Source organism: Parasteatoda tepidariorum, chromosome 5 (assembly GCF_043381705.1).
Source record: "Parasteatoda tepidariorum isolate YZ-2023 chromosome 5, CAS_Ptep_4.0, whole genome shotgun sequence".
In the NCBI taxonomy this organism is placed as follows: Eukaryota; Metazoa; Arthropoda; class Arachnida; order Araneae; family Theridiidae; genus Parasteatoda; species Parasteatoda tepidariorum.
The window spans coordinates 15,715,672-15,736,178 of record NC_092208.1 but is presented as its reverse complement, the minus strand read 5'-3'; the positions used below and the strand labels follow the sequence as shown (position 1 = coordinate 15,736,178).

The 20,507-nt window shown below is 28.8% G+C and overlaps 2 long non-coding RNA genes across 2 annotated transcripts; one reads left to right on the top strand and one right to left on the bottom strand.

Moving 5' to 3' along the window:
* Nucleotides 1-1,338: 1,338 nt before the first annotated feature.
* Nucleotides 1,339-10,233, bottom strand: LOC139425680 (uncharacterized). Its single transcript, XR_011636827.1, has 3 exons — nt 10,087-10,233; nt 8,680-8,798; nt 1,339-1,550 (listed from the first exon to the last, which is right to left on the bottom strand). It is a non-coding gene; the product is annotated as an uncharacterized lncRNA (long non-coding RNA).
* A 61-nt stretch (nt 10,234-10,294) lies between these two features.
* Nucleotides 10,295-19,303, top strand: LOC107442599 (uncharacterized). The gene is made up of 3 exons (XR_011636828.1): nt 10,295-10,522; nt 17,422-17,470; nt 19,169-19,303. It is a non-coding gene; the product is annotated as an uncharacterized lncRNA (long non-coding RNA).
* The last annotated feature ends 1,204 nt before the right edge of the window (nt 19,304-20,507 follow it).

Here is a 20,507-nt window from a genome sequence, read left to right as displayed (position 1 = left end):
ACCTGCATAGGCGTCGGAGTGTCTCACAGTACTCATAGGAGTTAATGGTTTTAATGTCATACCTCGAATGACATTAAAACCATTAACTCCTATGAGCTCGAATTTCTGTTCCTCATACGAACTGCCGCATCATTTGGACGCCACTTTTGATAAGAGCCTGTGCTCTGTCCTGCACATGCGGGCTCCCACGCATTCTCCGATCCCAGTCAGAGACTCCAATCGCATCCCGAGATGTCTGGCTACGCTCTCCCTTGGCGGAATATGCAAATATTTAACTGTTACGTTTTTACGTCATTTTGTACCTTTTCATTTGATCACTCCTTGTATATTTATATATATTATAGAATAAGTAGTTATGATTATTGTTAGCTTGATTTTTTTAAAACAATTGCGTAACTGTTTTAATTAAAGACTTAATTAAATTTTGTTTGAATAAAAATTCTTAAAAACTTCCAAAATATTTGGAAAAAAAATTTAATATATCTCCCCGTTCCATACACCAAAAAAAAAAAGAGTTAAGATTCATAAAACTATGACAACTAACAATCTTCAGATGCTTGACAGTTAGTACAGAAATTCCATCAAATTACAACTACCTGGCTGGACATTTATAGCAAATTGAAGAATTCAAATTGTCTGTGACTAAATATCTTGATAAATCAAGTGATGTGAATAGTTAGACTATTGCATCTTGCTTCCAAAATACTAAAGTTAAAAATATTTCTTTGATATGGACATATTTCTAGTGCTGCTCTGGTAAACACGAAATTCAATTTTGTATACCTTGATGATAAAAAATTACAATACCGATTGCAAAACTATGAAATTGTTTCTCTTTTTTTACTTGACACCACATGTGTAAAGAGACTAATTCATAATAAAAACTAAAGAAATAAAACTTTAAAGCAGCACTTCAAAATTTTCAGCAATAATGCTGGGACACCTTTAACAAAATTTGCTTACTAAGCACCAGATGTCTCACTAACATAAAACTTACAATTTTTTAATGACGTACGTATCCAGTCTGACAGTCCTTTAAAAAAACCTACTAGATGGCTTAACGACATCGAAAATAATCTGAAAACCCTAAAAATCAGAAATTGCAAGGTAGTTGCCATGGATAAGAGGCGCTGGCGTTTGTCAGCTGTTGAGGCAGCCAAGGCCTGCAAGGGGCTGTTGCACTGACAAAGAAGAAGAAAATCCAGTTAAGATATTAGTTTTTATTCGTGAACTTATCTGCAATGGTACTGAAGCTATCACTCTCTTCATTTTGCTGGAATGTTAAAGGGGAAAAAAAAACTATATGCATTGAAAGGTGTTTATATGAAATAAAAGACGTACTATCTACAATTTATTAGTTATGTTACATACATATGATTAAATAAATCAAAATTAAACTTAAAACAAGTTGCTAAAGTTCATCTATTTCAGGATGATCATTTGGGACAAAAGTTTCATGTTCTCTCTTTGGTAACAATGTCAATGGATTAACCATTAAAGGTTTCAGCGTATGGCCAACTTCATGTGTCCTATATTTGTTCCCGAGTAAGCTAAAAATAGAAAAGAAACAAAATTTAGTAACCAATAAAATATAAGATGTGATTTCTTCAAAAATACAAACATTTTAGATGGAAAATATGAGTAACATGTTATAACAGAGAGAAAGCCAACCTTTTTCAGTGAAAGGTCACTTGCACGACAGACTGACCAATGAAAGGACGGATGCATAAGCACTTAGACATATTGATAGCAATTATATAAATTTTTATATTGACATCAATGTTCTGATCAGTAAATCCATTTAATTAGTCAACTTAGGGATATCACTTTATGAAATTAATTACTGTAAAAAATAAAATACTATTAAAAGCTAAATATTTAAAAAATAATACACTTACAGAGAAAATTCACTTTTATCGCTTTTTTAAAAAAGGCTAAAAGCATTGGAGAATGTTTTTTTAGCATAGATGCATAATACCATACTTTGTTTTAAAATAAATTCTTACTAAAAATATTTAATGTTCATAGAATAAAAATAAAAAAAAGCATTAGGAACTTACTTAAATTATTGAAGAAAATTTATGGGAATAAAAATTAGTAATATCAAAACCACATAGAACTATTCACACTGTATACAAAAGAAAATCATGTATGCGAATTCAGAGGTGTGAACCAGAACCTGATTGTTGAAATATATTTACCCATGAAAGACACTTCAATTAGGTTCCTGTTAACATCTCCAAATTTACATACATCATTTTTCCACATGCAGTATGAATAACCCTCAACTGTTTGGATTTAAAAATGAAATTCTGTGAATCAAGTGAGTAAAAAAAATTATCATTCCAAATAAGTAACAGGATTTTAAAAACAATTAAGAAGCCCATAGCAAATAAGAAAAAAAAATCTGAAATCAGAAAACCACACATATTTATGATTAATAGGTAAAAATCGAGCATGCAAAAAGTAAATGTTCAAATTCATGATTAAAAACTTTGTGGTCTAATAAATTTAAAAAGTTTAACAAAAGAATCACATTTTTTGTGCTTGTTTTGGACTTTTGTTTTAATGGAAAATGATAATAAAAAATAGGAAACTAATATGCTGCTTTGATTCAATTACTCTTTTGTTACAAATTTGTATCTCTTGCCCCAATTTTAGATAACATCTTATTATCTTTTAGTGATTTACTAAAAACTAACTGTATCAACTCACATATAACTAAAATACAATAGTTTACATTGAGGAAAGAACACCTTCATAATAAACAATTTTATTAAAGGTTTGCCACTTTAGAATAAATTTTTGTGTTATCAATATTAAACATAAATTTTTGCCAGGGTGTTGCAAAATTTTATACACGGCTCATCATTTTTCAGAATTTTCTTTTAAAATCTTTTCGGTCTTATGGACTTGAAAATTTTTTGAAGTTGCAATTCTGCTTCTGCAAATTTGTATAAAAAATCATTGATAGGGCTCGAATGTGATTTCTGCTTGAAATGCGCTTCCTTGGAAATTTAGCATACAGGCCACAAAAGGAAAAATTTTGAAACAAACTTTCTCCTTTGCTCGCAGTTCAAGAACAGGGCGCATAGACAAATCTCTCAACAAAAAATAAGCACCCTTAAAGTACTTTTTAAGCACTCAAAAAGAATTTAAGCACTATTTACATCAACAAAATGCAAAATAATTTTAAAAGACTTTACATGATCATGATAAAATAACTAGTTTCTGACAAAGAACTCTTTTTCTTGATTACATTAGTCACCATAAAAAGACAGTGAGAGTTTTTGGTTCAATTTCAGAGGGAGGAAAATGAAGCCTGAAATTGAGAATCTCTTGCAAAATGCAGCAGAGTTGCACACGAGATTGCAAGAATCTCACTGAATACAGCTCAGTAGTCACTCTTAAGTATTTCATCAAACATGTAACATGATTGTTCATACGTTATGAACCGATGGTACGCCGAAATAGGATAGTGGTTGAATGAATTGTGAAAATGTTGACTTGAACAATGTGAAAATCACGCTTTCGCATAATACACAGTGAAAATCTACATGGAAAAGGGACAAAAAATCTCATCTTCAAAAAGGGAAAATTAAGTACTTTTTAAAAACATTCCACGAAAAAAGCACCTTTAAGGGCTTTTAAAAAACGAAATCGAAACAAAGCACTTATAAGCACATTTTAAAAACGCTATGCACCATGAAGAAGAAAAACAGTGATTTTATTAAATGCCTGAGCAATTTAATTTCAGTAGCAAACATAATGATAATATTAAATATATATTCAAAAGCAGTCTTGATAAACAGGTTGTACACCCTTCTAACATTTTAAGTATACAGCATTTTTTTAAGTAACTTTTGTGAGTTGAAAAAAAAAAAGATATTGGACCAGCAAAATGCTTTTGCAAGTGCTCTCATAAATTAACAACTGGAAACTATACTGAGGTATATACATTCAACTTATGTTAGTTTTTATATAAATTTAGGTAAAAAGATTCTAAGATATAAGACATATAAGCTTTCCCAACTTTAAATTACGAAACTACTTTGCTAAATTACACAATTAAAACTTGCAATTTTTAAACAAAAAAATTTGAGATAGAAAATTTTAATTTTTTTAAGAACTTACTTAAAATTTTATTCATATAAATATTGAATTTTTAAACAAATTATTGAATCTAGAATAGACAGTCAAAATATGATTGAATAAAATTCTATTGTAATATAGTTAAACAAATTATTGTGAATAGTTTGTATCTTGTGTTCATTCTTAAACTAGCAGATTAAATTTCATATAATAAGTATTTTTCAACAAACTTATTTATCTAGGGATTAGATATAAAAATTAAGAAAAAATAAATTTTAAAGTAACAAAAAAAGTAGTTTGACAAAGTTTTTGAATTTTTAAAAACATACAATATTTTCAATTTCAAACATACAATTTCAATGTTATTGGTTTAAAAAAAAGTAATTAAGAACAAATTTTGAAAATTTGAGTACAACAGTTTAAGTTTTTAAAAGCAGCTGAGTGAGAATGAAGGCCCTGACCTAGAAAATGTTTCTTACATCTTTTATATCCACTCATTGAACAATTACATATCCAAAAGTTTGATTCTAACAACTGCTGAACCTCTTCTGTAAAATGATTTACATAGATGAGAAATGAAATTTCCCTTTATCTCAGATGTAAAAGAGAGGCACAAAAAAAATTACTTCTGTCATTTTATTTTAACAAAAAAGTTGAGAATTTACAAGACAAGGGTTAAGAATCTTTTATGCAGGGAGTGGTTGGCTATGACAACATAAACAAGTGAACATGAATAAGAAATTATACAAAATAAATTACATTAATTTTAGATATTGAAAGCTTAAAGAAAATTCAAAAGAAATTTTAAACCTTATTACAATTGGTAATCAAAAAACAAACAGGTGACGGTAGAACCTCTATTAGCCTATTTCAAGTAGTATTCCCAAATATTTGGATTATAGAGATAACATTTTAACCAACCAACTCTAAAAATCAAAGTATTTTTAAAAATATATATAATGGTGCTCTATGCCGTTTGAATAAATAGTAGGTAATTATTCGGCTCATGACTATCAAATTTCTGTACTGTTCAACCTAGCGAAAAATCAGGAAACTGGCCATTCCTAAAACTCGGTGTGGTAGGTAAAGAAGACAAAAATAAGGAATGCTAAAGTGGTTGTCTAATAGAGTTTATTAATATACTTTGAATATTTTTGAAATAATAATCTATTTTAAAATATGTAAGTTATATTTTTAATTATGTGGGAGAGTGGTTAGGAGGTATGTAGGTGGAACATTCTATCTGGCCTACCCTTCTGATACGTTAGACTGGATATTTAGAAGTCTATTTTAATTTAAATATGATCATGCATAACATATCTTTTCGTTAAATAGGTATAAAAATATTTTATAATAAAATTCACTTGTAATTTTGTGCACTTAATAGTACTCCTTCCCTTCCTTTTTGTTTAATTAACAATTTGTAAAAAGCAGCACCTAATTTTGCATTTTTAGCTGATTTTTTTTAATGCTTATTTCATAAACTTATATTCCTATACAAACTATGTTAGAATTCAATTCTCATTAATACATTATATTTTTCTTTCCAAATAACGTAACATGCCTCCCTTCTAACAAAAGAAGCCATGATGGTTTAACTAAATTATGCTATTAATAATGATAAAACAATTAAAATAATAAAAATTCTAGTTTTTTTTTTATCAGGGTTTCTACCTGGTCAGGAAAACCTGCACGGTCAGGATATTCTAAAATTAAGCTAAAAAGTCAGGATTTTTCTGACATATTCATGAAGTCAGGATTTTTCTTACATATTCATAAAGTTAGAAAAATAAAAAAAACTATGTTCATTCAAGGACTGAGAGGCAAAAATAAAGTTTCAAGGAAAAATTCTGTAATTCAAAATATGTAATTTCCTCATAATAACATTCCTCTTTCCCTGGTAGAACCTGTCCTGTTAGCAATTTTCCTCCTGTTTATCCAATGATAAGGAATTTTTGATAGGGTTGCTAGGTTTATTGCTCTTTGTGTGAATAACTGGTTTACAGACAACAGTTAAGAAAATTTTCTCTTTCTTGCACATGGAACATTTGTCTTAAAAGGTACATGGAAGAGAAAAAAAATTCTCAGCCAGCCGGAATCTCAATAAAAAATGTCGAAGACTGTGTTAAGGATCCGATAATGCTACCAAAATTAGCATTCTTTAAGCTAATTTCTGAAGAATTTCAGCCTTTTCTTTTAAATTTTCAAACCTCTCAGTCCATACTTATATTCCAGTATATTGGAACTAACACGAAATCTTTTGCTGCGTTGTGTAAAAAAGTCGGTCATAGACAATGCTACAACTGCAAAAAAACTAGCAAGTATTGACAAGCAATGACAATCTATTAAGTGTTAATAATGTGAATATAGGTTTTGCAGCAAGTAAATATCTGAACATGATAAAAATTAGTGAGAAAGAAAAGGGATATTTTAAGTTAGAATGTCTAAAATTCCTTTTGACGAAGGTCGAAAAAATGCTTGAAAAAAGTCCATTGTTGTGTAGTATGACACATGGCATTTCAAGTTTAGTTCCAGAATTGATCATTCAACATCCATCCATTGCTCAACAAAGGATGGATACCTGTCTGGAAATTCTCCATGTTAATAACTGGGTAGCTGAAAAAACAGCAGAAAAAGCAAAAAAGGAATTTTTACTGTTTTGTGATGCTGCCAAAAATAAAAGAACAACAACAAAGGAGTTTCTTAGAGTTTAATCCACAGCAACAGAGATTAGATAATTTTTTTTCTAAATATTTGCACCGAGAAAAAAAACTTGAAAATTTGTGGGAGGTTATAAAAATTGTTCTTATCCTCTCTCATGGTAGCGCAACAGTCGAAGGGGGTTTTTCAATCAATAAAAGCTTATTGGTTGAAAACCTCAATGAAGACTCTATTATTTCACAAAAGCGTGTGCATGATTATGTTTCATTTATAAATGGAATAAGAAACATAAACATTAATGAGAAAATGCTAGATGCTGTAAAAGGATCTAGAACAAGATGGACATGCATTAGAAGCCAAAAAAAAACAAAAAAAAAACAAAGAGAATAAAAAAGCTGAAATTTCTAGAAAACGAATAAAAGGAAAGGTAGATGATTTGAAATTAAGAAAATCTAAATTGACAAAAACTGCTGCAACAGAACTGGATGTTCTTGATTCAGAAATTGTCAAACAACAAAATATGTTGAAAAATATTATATAACATAGGAGCCCCTGAGTTTCTCTGGAAGCTTACTGTATTACAGAAATAAATTTAAAAATACTGGGGAAAAAAAAGATATTTTTGATATTATTTTTCTCACAAGTTGCATAATTTTTTTATCTGAATTTTTATTTGTATATAATTAACTTTTCTTGACTTTTTTCCCCTTTATATTTCAATATTTAAAAGAAAAGTCAGTTTGAAGTAAATAGGTGATTTTTAAAAATTAATAACTTAATGTAACAAATGTTCTAGTATGTTTTAAGAGTAAATATTATTTGAGGATACTGATACATATATTGCAGATTTGATTAACCCTTTATATCCTGATGACACTTATGCATTTGGTTTCACTTAACATTAAATAAAATAATATTTCCATAATCCAACAGATTTTCTTGATCTTTTTATTTAAATAGTTTTCGTATCTAACTACAAAAACATACTAAAAGTTCAATCTAATCATGAAAATTAAATACATGTTTCACAAGTTTTCTGAAAATATAATTTGGGATATAAAGAGCTATTATGCAATTCCACTTTAATATATCAGTGTTTATCCAATTCAACATATGATACTTATGACTAAGTAGTATATTATTACTAATTGAAACTGCAATGTTAAAAGTTTTGTTGGAGTGGGAAATGGCAGGTCAGGAATTTTACTGTAAAAGGTCAGGAAAAACCAGCAAAAGTCAGGATATTGTTTTCTCAAAATAGTGTAGGAACCCTGTTTATCCAAACCCAACTTATTTTTGTTATTCACAAAAAATTATTAATTTTATATAGTAACACAGTACTAAGTGTTTTTTTATTTCAAGTTTTATTCAGGAAAGCAAGCTTAATTTATCGATGAATTATGGTAAGTTTTACTCAAATGGACGAATGGAAGGGAGGAAAAAAAGAAGAAAAAAACAAGCACGTGAAAGAAAGAAAAAAAACATTGAATTAAAGAGATTTGGTTGTAGTTGTAGTTCATTTATGTCGCACTAAAGCTGCACAATGGGCTATTGGCGACGGTCTGGGGAACATCCATGAGGATGATCTGAAGATATGCCATCACAATTTTGATTCTGTGCAGAGGGGATGGCACCCCCGCTTTGATAGCCCGACAACCTACACGCGAAGTCCAACACTTCATGGTAGAACAGTTTAACGAGGACCAATACCACACACCCTTGGTCCCTACACAGACTAATCCAACATGTCACCCACCCGCTCACTGACCGTAGCCAGTGATGCTTGACTTCAGTGATATCTGCAGGGAACTGTGTCTTAATGATCAGTCCACTGCAGACTAAAGAGATTTGGATAACAGAGGTTCTACTGTATTTACATTTAGTACATTAATTAACATTTCGTTATTAGTAAGCAAAGATCCTTACAAAACGATAACTGAAGCAAAAACAGTTCCAGCAGTTAATGCCATTGCTATGTTATGCCTTAGCTTATGAGCAGGAGTTCCATACAGTTGATTAAATCTTGGTTTCTTCATGCTGGTGTTCTGAAACAAACATCATAAACTTCTTTGAAATGCATTAAGATTTCTATAAATACAAAATGAATTTAAAAAATTATATTAAGGATGAAAGAAGGGGAAGATTTCCATATGGTAGAATATTTTATCATTATATCATATATATATACTTATCATATATATCATAATATATATATATATATAACATATATATAACAATATACATATATATAACAATATCATATATACTTATCATATATATCATAAGATTTCCATATGGTCTATGGTAGAATATTTGCCAAATCTTGGCAACTTCCAGGCAGAGGCAAACTTTTAACTGGACCAGCTTTAATTTTGCACTGAATGACTTTAACAACTGAAACTTTTAACTAACCACTTTTAAACTTAAAAAAAAAAAAAATAAATCACAAAAGAAGACCAAGTTAAAGGGTATAACTCAAAAATACCCCAATAAAAACCTCTGCAAATTTAATTATTATTATTATTTTTTTAAATTTGCAAGTTTAAAATCTATTTAGAACCTTGGCAATTGCAATTGAAAGAAAACTTTTTGTGGAAATTTTCAGTAAGATAAAATGTTTTACATCTCTAGATACATTAAAGAAATTCTGATACTTAATGATAATTTGTTAAGTTGAGGTAGCAGAATTTACAAAAGAAATCTGCAGCCCACTTTTCAAGAATTCAAATTTATTTGTGATCCTAACACACCAAAAATGATAAAAATTTATTTTAGTTATAAAATTTAATTCAATTTTAAATGAATGGAACAATTAAAATTTAAAAAATAGAATAAGTCGCAATAACACACATTTAATACATACTAACAAGCAATTAGAGTTTTTGGAAATTATAAATTTATTTCTTCATTTTTTTGCTTTTCAAAATTAGTATTCTTTTAATTTCCAGTTAATTAAAGAAAATTAATCGGAATTTTTGAAAGTCATTATTTTAATTTGCTAAAATAACGGCAGATTGAGAAATTTTTAGTTAGGAATCAAAAAACAATTAGTAAATTAAATTTAAGCAATTAATCTTGGTTTTTCTGTTTTTCATCTGAGAAATATTTTAGGCTTGTTTCATAAATCTGGAAAAAAATAACCATCACGAGCTAGGATATATTTTTTAAGTAATTTTTAAATATATAAGATGAAAAGTAATATGCAAATGCTCTGATAATCTGCATTACCCGATACCGGTTGGAGGATTTTTACTACAGGGAAAAAAGCTAAATGGAATTTAAAAAATTCTAGTTTTAGAGAAATCCTAATTACAAAACATATCTATATTTTACTTTATTAGTCAAATTAAAATGATTTCTTCTTGTGCTTATTTTCCGTTCAGAGATTTCAGTAAATAAACACGGCTTAAGTTGTTCTACTGAAAGCTACTTGCTTTTAAACTTATGCAAGCCCAATTTTTTTTTAAAATTTTCTTCTGAATGAATAAAGACTCGATGAACAATAAAGCCAAGTTTTAAGTATTTTTTTAAGCTGGAAATCTTTCCATTTCCATAATTTATAACACCAGAATATTATTTTAAATTTTGAACTTTCTTCTTCAAACTTTATTTAAAACACCTCAACTCGATCAAGTTTTCGTCATTTTTATAATTTGATTTATGAGTTTGCTCGATACCGGGATAATTGACAATTTATTTTAATTATTTGTTTCTAGTAGTGTTCTTTCTTTTGAGTTTCAAGAATAATATTTGAGCCTCAATCAAAATGGTAAATTAGCTCAACAGATAATTTTTATTTAATCTTATTTATTATTTTTGATATTATATGTATATTTAACGTGTGTTCTGTCATTTTCCCTCTTTCGATTTGCCTATCAATTATGAGGGCTAAGCTATTTTCACTATAGAAATTGTTTGTTTTATGCTTATAATGTTTTATTTATTCTGTTCACTTAAATATATAGTCATTATGTAGCTTTTAATAGTATTATGTCCGTAAGCGAAATCGTGTTACGGTTGCGTTAAGAAAACAAAGAACTGTCTTCTTCCAGAAGAGAAGGAATTAGTTTATAAGTTAGACAAATTGAAATGAAGACTTAAGCAGCTAAAACTAGTTTAATATAAGTAATTACCACAATTTTGTTATACATGCTTGAAGTTATTCCGTATTCCATATTTTTGCTACTTATATTCCATGTTATTGCTACTCCATATTCCATATTTACATTATTTATGCAATGGAATATTCCTTATTTTTGCTACTAAATTTTTTTAATTTAACTTTAGTTTCAATCAGGAACGGCAAATTTCTTCCTCAGTCGCAGTGGGAAAAAAAATAAGGAAATAATTAAATGAGTAATGAAAAAAACTCGTTTTTCAATTAAAAATATCAATTATTAAAATTTTTTAAACATATGATGGCAAATTAGTATTTTTACACCGTTTCAAACATTGGGTCTCATTAAGAAAAGGTGTAATTTTATAAATAAAAAAAAGAATAAATTTCTTTTGAAATGAAGGCAACTATCATTTATTTTTTTCTATTTAGCGTTAAGGAGAATGTTAAACATAATTTAATAAAACTGTCAAATTATCATAGCCAAATTATGTTAATACAGTACAGAGAACCAATTAACTGAAATGATTGGAACCCTGGCCCTGGATATTGGATGTTAGAACTTCCTTGGTTTTCATTAGCACTAAAAAATGATTTAGTACAGCTTAATTATATTCCTATTTTATTATTGAATTTTTTTTAAAAAATAGATCTATTGCCATTTTATTAGTCCAATTAAAATTTGAATTTTCACTTTATTGGTAGTATGAAGCATAAAAATGAATTTTTTTAATTTTTTTTTTCAATTTCAGTCTATTCTATTCACTAAAATGCATACATAAAGTATTTAATCCTCAGAAATCAAAGAAAAAGAAAAGACTTGTTTGGGAGATGTTGATTTGTTTTAAAAAATAAAAAATTCATGGCAAAAAAAAAACATTAAAATTTCCCTATTCTATCTCACAATCAATTTGTCACACTGATTTGAAGAGAATTTCTTTCTCGCTTTTCCCATGATTACGTAAATAGCGTTTAACTTTCAGGTATCTCAAGTTTCTAATGTGATAACTGATCGTTATATTTTGGCATTTGGTTGGCTAACTCGAAGTTACATTCTTGTCAATTTTAGGTTATCAGGGGTGTTCCGAGGAGGTACCGAGGAATTCTAGGTTTTTCGTAATATCATTAAGCATCTAAAAATTGGGAGCATAGTATATGATTTTATAGGAACATCGTGGAATCCCGCGTTTTTCAAGACCGTTGGTTCTCGGATTTTCGCTAATCAAAACGTATTTATCAGACGAAATTTTCACGGAGTTCCACACGCTAAAATTCAAATTTTGAAACTTTTGCTAATTTCCGCTAATGAGATGCTTACATACACTTGATTCTTCCTCCAATGAACTGAAATCTGCCAATTTGATCCTTTTGGTTTGGCGAATTTTCACTATTTTGAACTGTACCGCAATCCACTAATATGTTGATTCTTATTCACGTGGTTTGAAGTCAAAAATCGATTTTCGTATTTACCCTAATTTAAAAGTTACATGTTGTGATTTGTATTCATGTCGATTAAAAAACTTATGCATTGTCCATGGCTTGTATCAAAAATCATACATCGCGATTCTTATGCACATGGTTTAAAATTCCAATGGTGGAATTTGTATTTACGCATTTTTAAAATTAATATTGCAATACGTAATATCAAATGTCGATTTACATATTTTTACCTGAATTAAGAGCTACTTATTGCGATTCATATTCACGCACTTTTAAAATCCAAATATCGCGATTTGTGTAAGATCTAAGATTTTTCTTAAATTAATTATTATATGAGTGTGATATTTTTCATTGGTCGGTAATTTAATTAAAAAATTGGTATATAAATTAATAACGTGATATCGATTTTTTTGCACAGAAAATTTTCAGGGTTTTTCACTTTGTGTCACAATTACCCCAGGGTTATGTAATGGAATTTTGAGCATAAACTCTTGTTGCACCATGTTAATTTGTGGTTTAGCTAAAACTCATATATTCCAGAGTTAAGCTTTTTTTTTTTTAACTTAACAAAGATCTTTCCTTTTATAATCAAATACAAGTATATACAGTGAAACCTCCACTAAGCGGACATTCATGGGACCAAAAAATTTGTCCGTTTACGGGAAGTGTACCCTAATAACGAAATTTAACACCATAAATTGTTTTTAGAATATTCTCAAAGATGTAGAAATAATTCAATAATATCTACAAGGATACTGTAAATATCTACAAGAATATTTATTTAAACAATAAGAAAGATAAAAAAGAATATATAAAGAAGTTTGATATAAATACATAATTCTGGATGTAGCTACAGATAAATAAATATAATTTTCCTATTAGCATAGATACTCTAGTTAGACATATGATACCAATAGGAGCGTACTGTCCTCAGTCCGTTTCAATTATTAGGTTCACATCCCCTTACACCTACTTATCATTTGATGGAGAACATGGTTAATACCTTCTTGGAAAATAAATGTCTCATGATTCACAGGAAAAAAAAGTAATGCATACCTGTAAGTCATGAGGACCTAAAGAGATGATTATTCACAATTGATCAGTTATCAAGTGTCTGAATAAATGTTTCATTTCTATAAACACCTCAAAGATTATACTTCTACTTTTTTTACCCCAGTTGTGTTACATACAGTCTTCACCCTGCTGCCCTTTTAGTCAAAAGAATCCACCCTGTTGCCCCTGGAGTAAATTAGTACCCTGATATAATAGAGTCCATACCCTTTCTTTCCTCAACCCCCCATAAGCAGAATATTTTCAAATGTTCTGCAAGCATTTCACTGCGAAAAAAAGTCAACTTTAAGTTAGAATACTATATTTTCACTTATTAAAATACAGGATCATACACTACATTATTTTTTAAACCAAGGCAAACATTCTAGATTTGTTACTTTTTCAATCACTTTTGAAGTACAAATTTTGTTTATGGCGACGATGATGAATTATTATTAAAATACCTATGACATGAAGGTCCGAACATTAAAATAAGGGCTGCCTTAAAAATCTTTTGAAGGGACAAGAGCCCAAATGGTGCACCATTTGCAAACACAAACATTCGCTGGCTGTTGTTCCAACAACTTCTTCATCTCCATCAAAAGCATTTGGTCTTTCAGAAACAATTCTGTCAATCGTGGATCCCCACGATTCACAAATTGCTTCTGAAATGGGAATGGAAAATATAAAAGTCATAAACTTTATGAAATTGGAAAACCCGGAATTTAAATCTTTTACGGCTTGATTTAGAAGCTTTCTCGATAAAATAGGTGATCGATTTCTCCTGCTGTCTGCTAAACACTGATACACTCATTTTATAAAAATGTTATAGCCAAAAGCTTATTCTTTAATTTCCTCCTCAGAATGATATAGGAGAGGGAGAATACTGATAAATGTGCTGAATGTTCCTCTTTTAAAGCAACATCACTCCAGGGAAACAGCAAGTGGTCAAAGCTAAAGAGATTCAAGATACAAATTGTTCTGCAGGATTTCGTTTGTTCTGCGACATACGTCACAGTTTTAGGCACTTTCTGCTTCTGGGCTCAACCCTTCTTTATTTTTCCACCAAACTCTACAATGGATTTCTTAAACTTTTCAACGCTTTTTATTTAGTTTGTCGTTGCTGTCAATACATAGATTTATATGGGAAAGGCAAAATAGCCATCACATCCCCTTATTGCACTTATCTTTGAAAGTTTGCAGTTACTTCCACTATCATTAAATCATAATTATTAATCATTTTAATTATTAAATCATAACTACAGACACTTAAAAACATACATTTATTATTTTATTAATATATGCATGCATTTTAAATAAATTACTAAGATAATTAGCTCATTAACTCGATATATATGTTAATTTATAAATAAAAATTAGTAGGGTGACCCAAAGCTCATTCTAGGCAGGGTAAACAGGGCGCAGAACCCTGCTGCCCTTTTAGTAAAAAAAATTCACCCTGTTGCCCCTGAAGTAAATTAGTGCCCTGATGTAATAGACTCCATACCCTTTCTGTCCTTAACCCTTCTTTATTTTTTTCCCCAAACTCTGCAATGAATTTCTTAAACTTTTGTTGTTTTTAACTCTTTTTATTTATTTTGTCATTGCTGTCAATACATAGATTTATATGGGAAAGGAAAGATAGCCATGAAACCCCCTTGTTGCACTTGTCTTTGAAAGTTTGCAGTTACTTCCATTATCATTAAATCATAATTATTATTAATCATTTTAATTATTAAATCATAACTACANTAAACATATCTTTTTGGTTTATTTGTTTGATCTTGATGTCTTATTTGTTAATTACCATTATATAATTATTTTTAAACAGCCCCTTTACAATAAAAACTGGTGATCAGTAATTACCCCAGAAGTGATCAGGAATTACCCCAGAAATGATCAAGACCAGGGGTAATTCCTGATCACTAAAAATTTAAAATCTTTTAAATTCTAATTAGATTTTCAAACTAAAGAAGGAGGCATAGGACTCATCTCATATAGCCTCAAACTTCCAGTAAATATTAAAATTCTATCTTGAATAGTTTTTTCACAAAATAGATGTTTGCATTTTTTGATCAGGAATTACCCCAGGTCACCCTAATTAATATGATTGCTTTGCTACTTTTAGTAAAATTAAAAATAAAATAAAAATTCTTTTACTGATTGACAAAGTTTTTTAATAGAACGTGTAAGGCCCATAGAAAGAAATTATTGCCTTTTTAGAATAATAATGCCCCTTTTTTAAACTTTTGCACCCTGCCCTTTTTTCTGCCTAGAATGAGCTCTGCATAACCTGTGTGGTCCAAATGAAAAGATGCCGATGTCAGAATTATTTCAGGAGTGCAGTACCATTTTCTCTCCTTTCTTTACAAAGCTAAGGCAAGGTGACAGGAGAAAGATTGATTTTTCGGTAGTGAAATAGCTTAACAATATTTTTAGCTATGGATATGACAAAATTTTTTATTTACATGCTTTAAAAATTGTGAAAAGGCTTGCAATTTATTTAGAAAAAGTAGTGTCCGGTTTGTAGAGATAAAAAATGTTTCAGGACCAAAATGACTGTCCGGTTACGGGAGTGTCCGCTTTGCGGAGAATGTACATAATGGTTTATTCATAGAAGATTCCCGGGGAATTAAAAATATGTCTGTATTGAGAGGCGTCCGTTTTGCAGGAGTGTCCATAACAGGAGGTTTCACTGTATACTAAAAATGCTTACTTTGAAATAATATGATATCTATAAAGATTGAAGTAAAAAAACATTGCTGATATTTATTTCGTCAATGTTTAAGTTTATCTTTTTATTCTTGATTACTCTTACAGACTGTTGGAAGAAATAACCAGATTTTACAACTGCTAAATGCCAAGATGCGAATTATATTATGTGATAACCGAACATTTGTTGGAACATTCAGTGCTTATGATAAGCACATGAACATCGTGCTGACTGGTTGTGTTGAATACAAGAAGTATAAAGCAAAGAGGAGGGCACCAGTTGAAGGGAAAAAAACAATTGGCACAGCTATTATACGTGGTGAAAATATTATGTCTGTTATAGTAGAAAGTCAACCAGAGGTAATTCTTTGAAAGCATTCTTTCAGATTATGTATTTTAAGACAATGTTTTAATTTATGCATTGTAAAATTCCATGGATTTATCAAAAAACATTCCCTTATAGTATCTAGGTAATGTCAGTATAGGGTTAAAAGTAGAAGAAACTTAAGGTATCTGGCGGGGTGAAAATTGGCACTTTTGGTCACAATTGACAATTTTATCTGGTTTTAACCGTTGTGTAAAAACCTCTTTTTGACATAGTTTTTTACTATTGCCAAAAACTCCAACTATTAGTGTAAGGATGGTAATAAAAATGAATTATTTATAAATAAACATATATATATAAATTTATAAATGATCATTCCATTCTGTTTCTGAATTATTTTAGCATTAAACTCTTTTTGTTTTGACAATTGCTGTCAAGAACCCAAATTTTGGTGTAGAAAATATTAAATTATAAAAAGAAATGTATAAAATTGCAACTTATCCAATAAGTTATTTTTTTCAATTATTAAAAATAGGAATACGAAAACATTAATCTTATAAAAATAACCCATAATCACCTCTTTCATTGTATGTCAAATCATTTTTCATTTATTCACATTTTAATTTTTCCTTTCCCTGAAGCATGCAATTACAAACAAGTAGTTTTGTATGAATAATTGAAACCATTCTTACTATTATTGATGCTGAACTGCGTAGACTAGAATGTAGACGTACTAAAACTATTGTAACATAAGAAATAACAAGTAGTTAAGAATTTTATTCTAATAACTAAACTAAATATTGATAGTAGCTTAATTAAACCTTTTGAATTGATTGATTTGTCTCCCATTCGACAAACATTTTCATTTTTTTATAAATTATAATTAGTTTACTTATCATGGAATATATTATCAAGATTTATTGGAAATATTCATGTATAGTCTGTTCAACGAGAACTGATAGCGAAGTTTATTTTTTAGTCATTATATATTATTTATCATTTAAACATGTTTTTTTATTTATAGCCTCCATCACGTTCAGGAGAAAGCAGTAGCAGTCGTTACCGGTAAAAAGGTATAAATTGTAAATTTTTGTAAAAAACCTTCGTTTTATTTCTTTTAATTTGTCCTGCTTTGTGTAACTCTTAAAACCCATTTTTACATTGATTAGTAGGTTTCACTTATGACAACTTATTTTTGTATCTCTGAATTATTCATGGAATGGTGGTGGCACCATCAAATAAGTAATAAAGTTAACCCAGCCATTCAGTGCAAACAGTAATACTTCACCAAAATAACAATGAATTTTTTTTTGTGTTTTCAAGTAATAATCACCAGAAAACAAAATATTTTTGAAATATTTCTCGCATTTGATTTTGTAAAACACAATTTGTTTGTGTCCATCTTTATTTGTACTCAATGCATCAATTTTAAAGGTGTAATTGTTAAAATGAGACAAAACTTGTAGTTAATCACTTTTTCTGAATGCTGTTTTTCACAATTTGGCTCGAGAGTTCTGATTTGTTATTCTTATACATAGCTCTAATTTTTTTCTTACTATAGTTAAGTTTTTCGAAAGTTAAAAGGGGTCACTCCTTTAAACCATTATGATTAAGTTTAAGTGCATGAAGATGCGATCACTGGATCAAAAGTTATTTAAAGTCTTATATTTTGTTTTTGTACACTGTTTGCATAGTTCTTACACTTACCGTGGGAAACTTTTGAAATTTTCAAATTACCACACCCGTTTTTTTTTTTATTATTTTTTTTATTGAAACATAATCTTTGCAGTAAAAAATCTAAAATAGAGTTGGAATGATATTTTTAGCTCAAGGAATGTGATATAGGGCTTTTGTCAAGTCCTGCCATGTTTCATAACCCTGAACGAAATGAGGGTGTGATAAAAATCTTTAAAAACAAAAGGGGGGAAATGCTCTTAGTTTTTTTTTTTTTTTTTTAAAGGTTTCAATCTTATTCCTTTTCTGTGGTCACGAAAAATGGTATTACAATTTCTTTTGGTAAAAATATTGTCCCAATTCCTTTTTAATAGAAGGATTGCATTTAGAAAAGAAAGAAAAAATGGATGTTATTTGGAAATAGTATGCTACTTAGAGGGCCTTATGTCAACAAACTTATTATGAACTGTTATTATTGCTTTATTTGTTCATATTATGCAATAAATATGTTTTCAATATTGTTACTCATTTTAAAATTTATCAACATAGTCTTAAAATTAGGATAAATTATGGGATTACAACTAGTGGAATAAATTATTTAAAATTAAATATTTGTAATACATAGATATTTTTTATATATAATTAGTGCACTCAGTGTAATTGGTAATTTTAAATGTAATAACTATTTTTATAATTTTGTATTTTGATCGTGCTCATGCTTTTTGGCACTTTGGGACATTTTCCACCAGTATTGGTGGAGAAGATCCCATGTGCCCTTTTCAAAACCCCGATTCTGAAATTTTCTATGGTTACTTCAATTTTTTCATTTGAAATTTCCAATAATTCTTTTAGTTCTTTGTTTATCAAAAAATTTTGAGCTAGAACTCAGCTTATTTTACCTAGTACATTTTATGGCAGGTTATTTGTAACTTTTTGAATTAAAAATGGTAACATTTCTAATTATTTTTAACTATCATTAAGAGGTTTGATTAATGTTATAATCTAGGACTTACAAAGTATTTTAAATTTTTTAGGGCAGTTTGTATTTTTGTTGTTTCATAAAAAACTATAGATTTTTTTTTTTTTTTCTTCTTCAGATGTCAGACAAGTGATTGCAGCTGCTTTTGCCCATTTGGACCAGGATTTCTTTCGAAATTTGTAAATTTTATTTTCCATTGTATCATAAAACTTTCATTAAAATATGTTTTGAATAAACATTATTCTCATTAAAATTTCATTTATTTCTGTTTGTTTTGTCAGTTTTTTATTTTATTACAATTTAAAGTTAAATGATTGTAAGTATACCATGTGTAATCTTTAAAATGTATTTTATACTCCAACAAGTAGAAAAATGATTTAGGGTGCTTATCTTTTATTATAAAACAACAATGCACAACCCTTCCCCTTCAAATCCAAGAAAATTACTTCTATAATTTAGATGCTATTAGTAGATAAATTTTCCTTAGATTAAGGAGGCAGTTATCTAGGTGGTAAGGTACTTGGCGACAGCACTGCTGCTTAGAATTGGGTACTTGTAATGATCACTCAAAAAATTTTAATTAAGTTATTTAACTATAAATTATATTTTTTTCTAAGATAAGTATGTAAAATGCAGTAGTAATTCACTGGTCCAAATTTAAGGTAATGTATTTATAAAATAGCGATTTATAATAATAGAGTATTTTAAACATTTTTCTTGCATCATAATAAGATTATTAGAATTTTCATTTATAAAATCTTTTAATTTTATATTTAAAATATTACTTTAATGTAAATATCAATTAATATCTGATAAATATAAAAAAAATTCGAAAACTTTTTAATTATTAAAGTGCTAGTTAAGAGAATTTTAGATATAAAAGATTTAAATATATTATTACATATATATATCAAAGTGCATAATGTAGTGTCAAAATGAAGAAATTGTTGCTCATTTACTGTATATATAAAAGGCTCCATATCTCTCCTTAATATTAACCTATAGAATTTAAGCTCTTTTAGATAAGATAATTTATTACCATATCAAAGGAAATTATTGACAAATTAGGGGACCCATAATGTGGCACATTATCTCATCTATGTATTTCAAAGTGTGTATAATAGATTCAAAATGAAGGAAATTGTTGCACATATGCTATATTAATCAATGGCCCATATATCCCTTTAATATTAACGTATAATCAGGGTTGGGTTTTTGACGTCAAAAAGTGGTTTTTGACATGACAAGGGTATAATACTGGTTTAAACCGTCAAAAACCCGTCAAAAATGTCANAACTGTCACATGTCAAAAACCTGCCAACCCTGCGTATAATATTCCAACTTGGTCAGGTATATTACATACTATACTACCATACAACAAAAAATAATTATACACAAATTAGGGGGCTCACAATGTGACTTAACATGTAAGTATAAATTTCTAAGTGTGTACAATA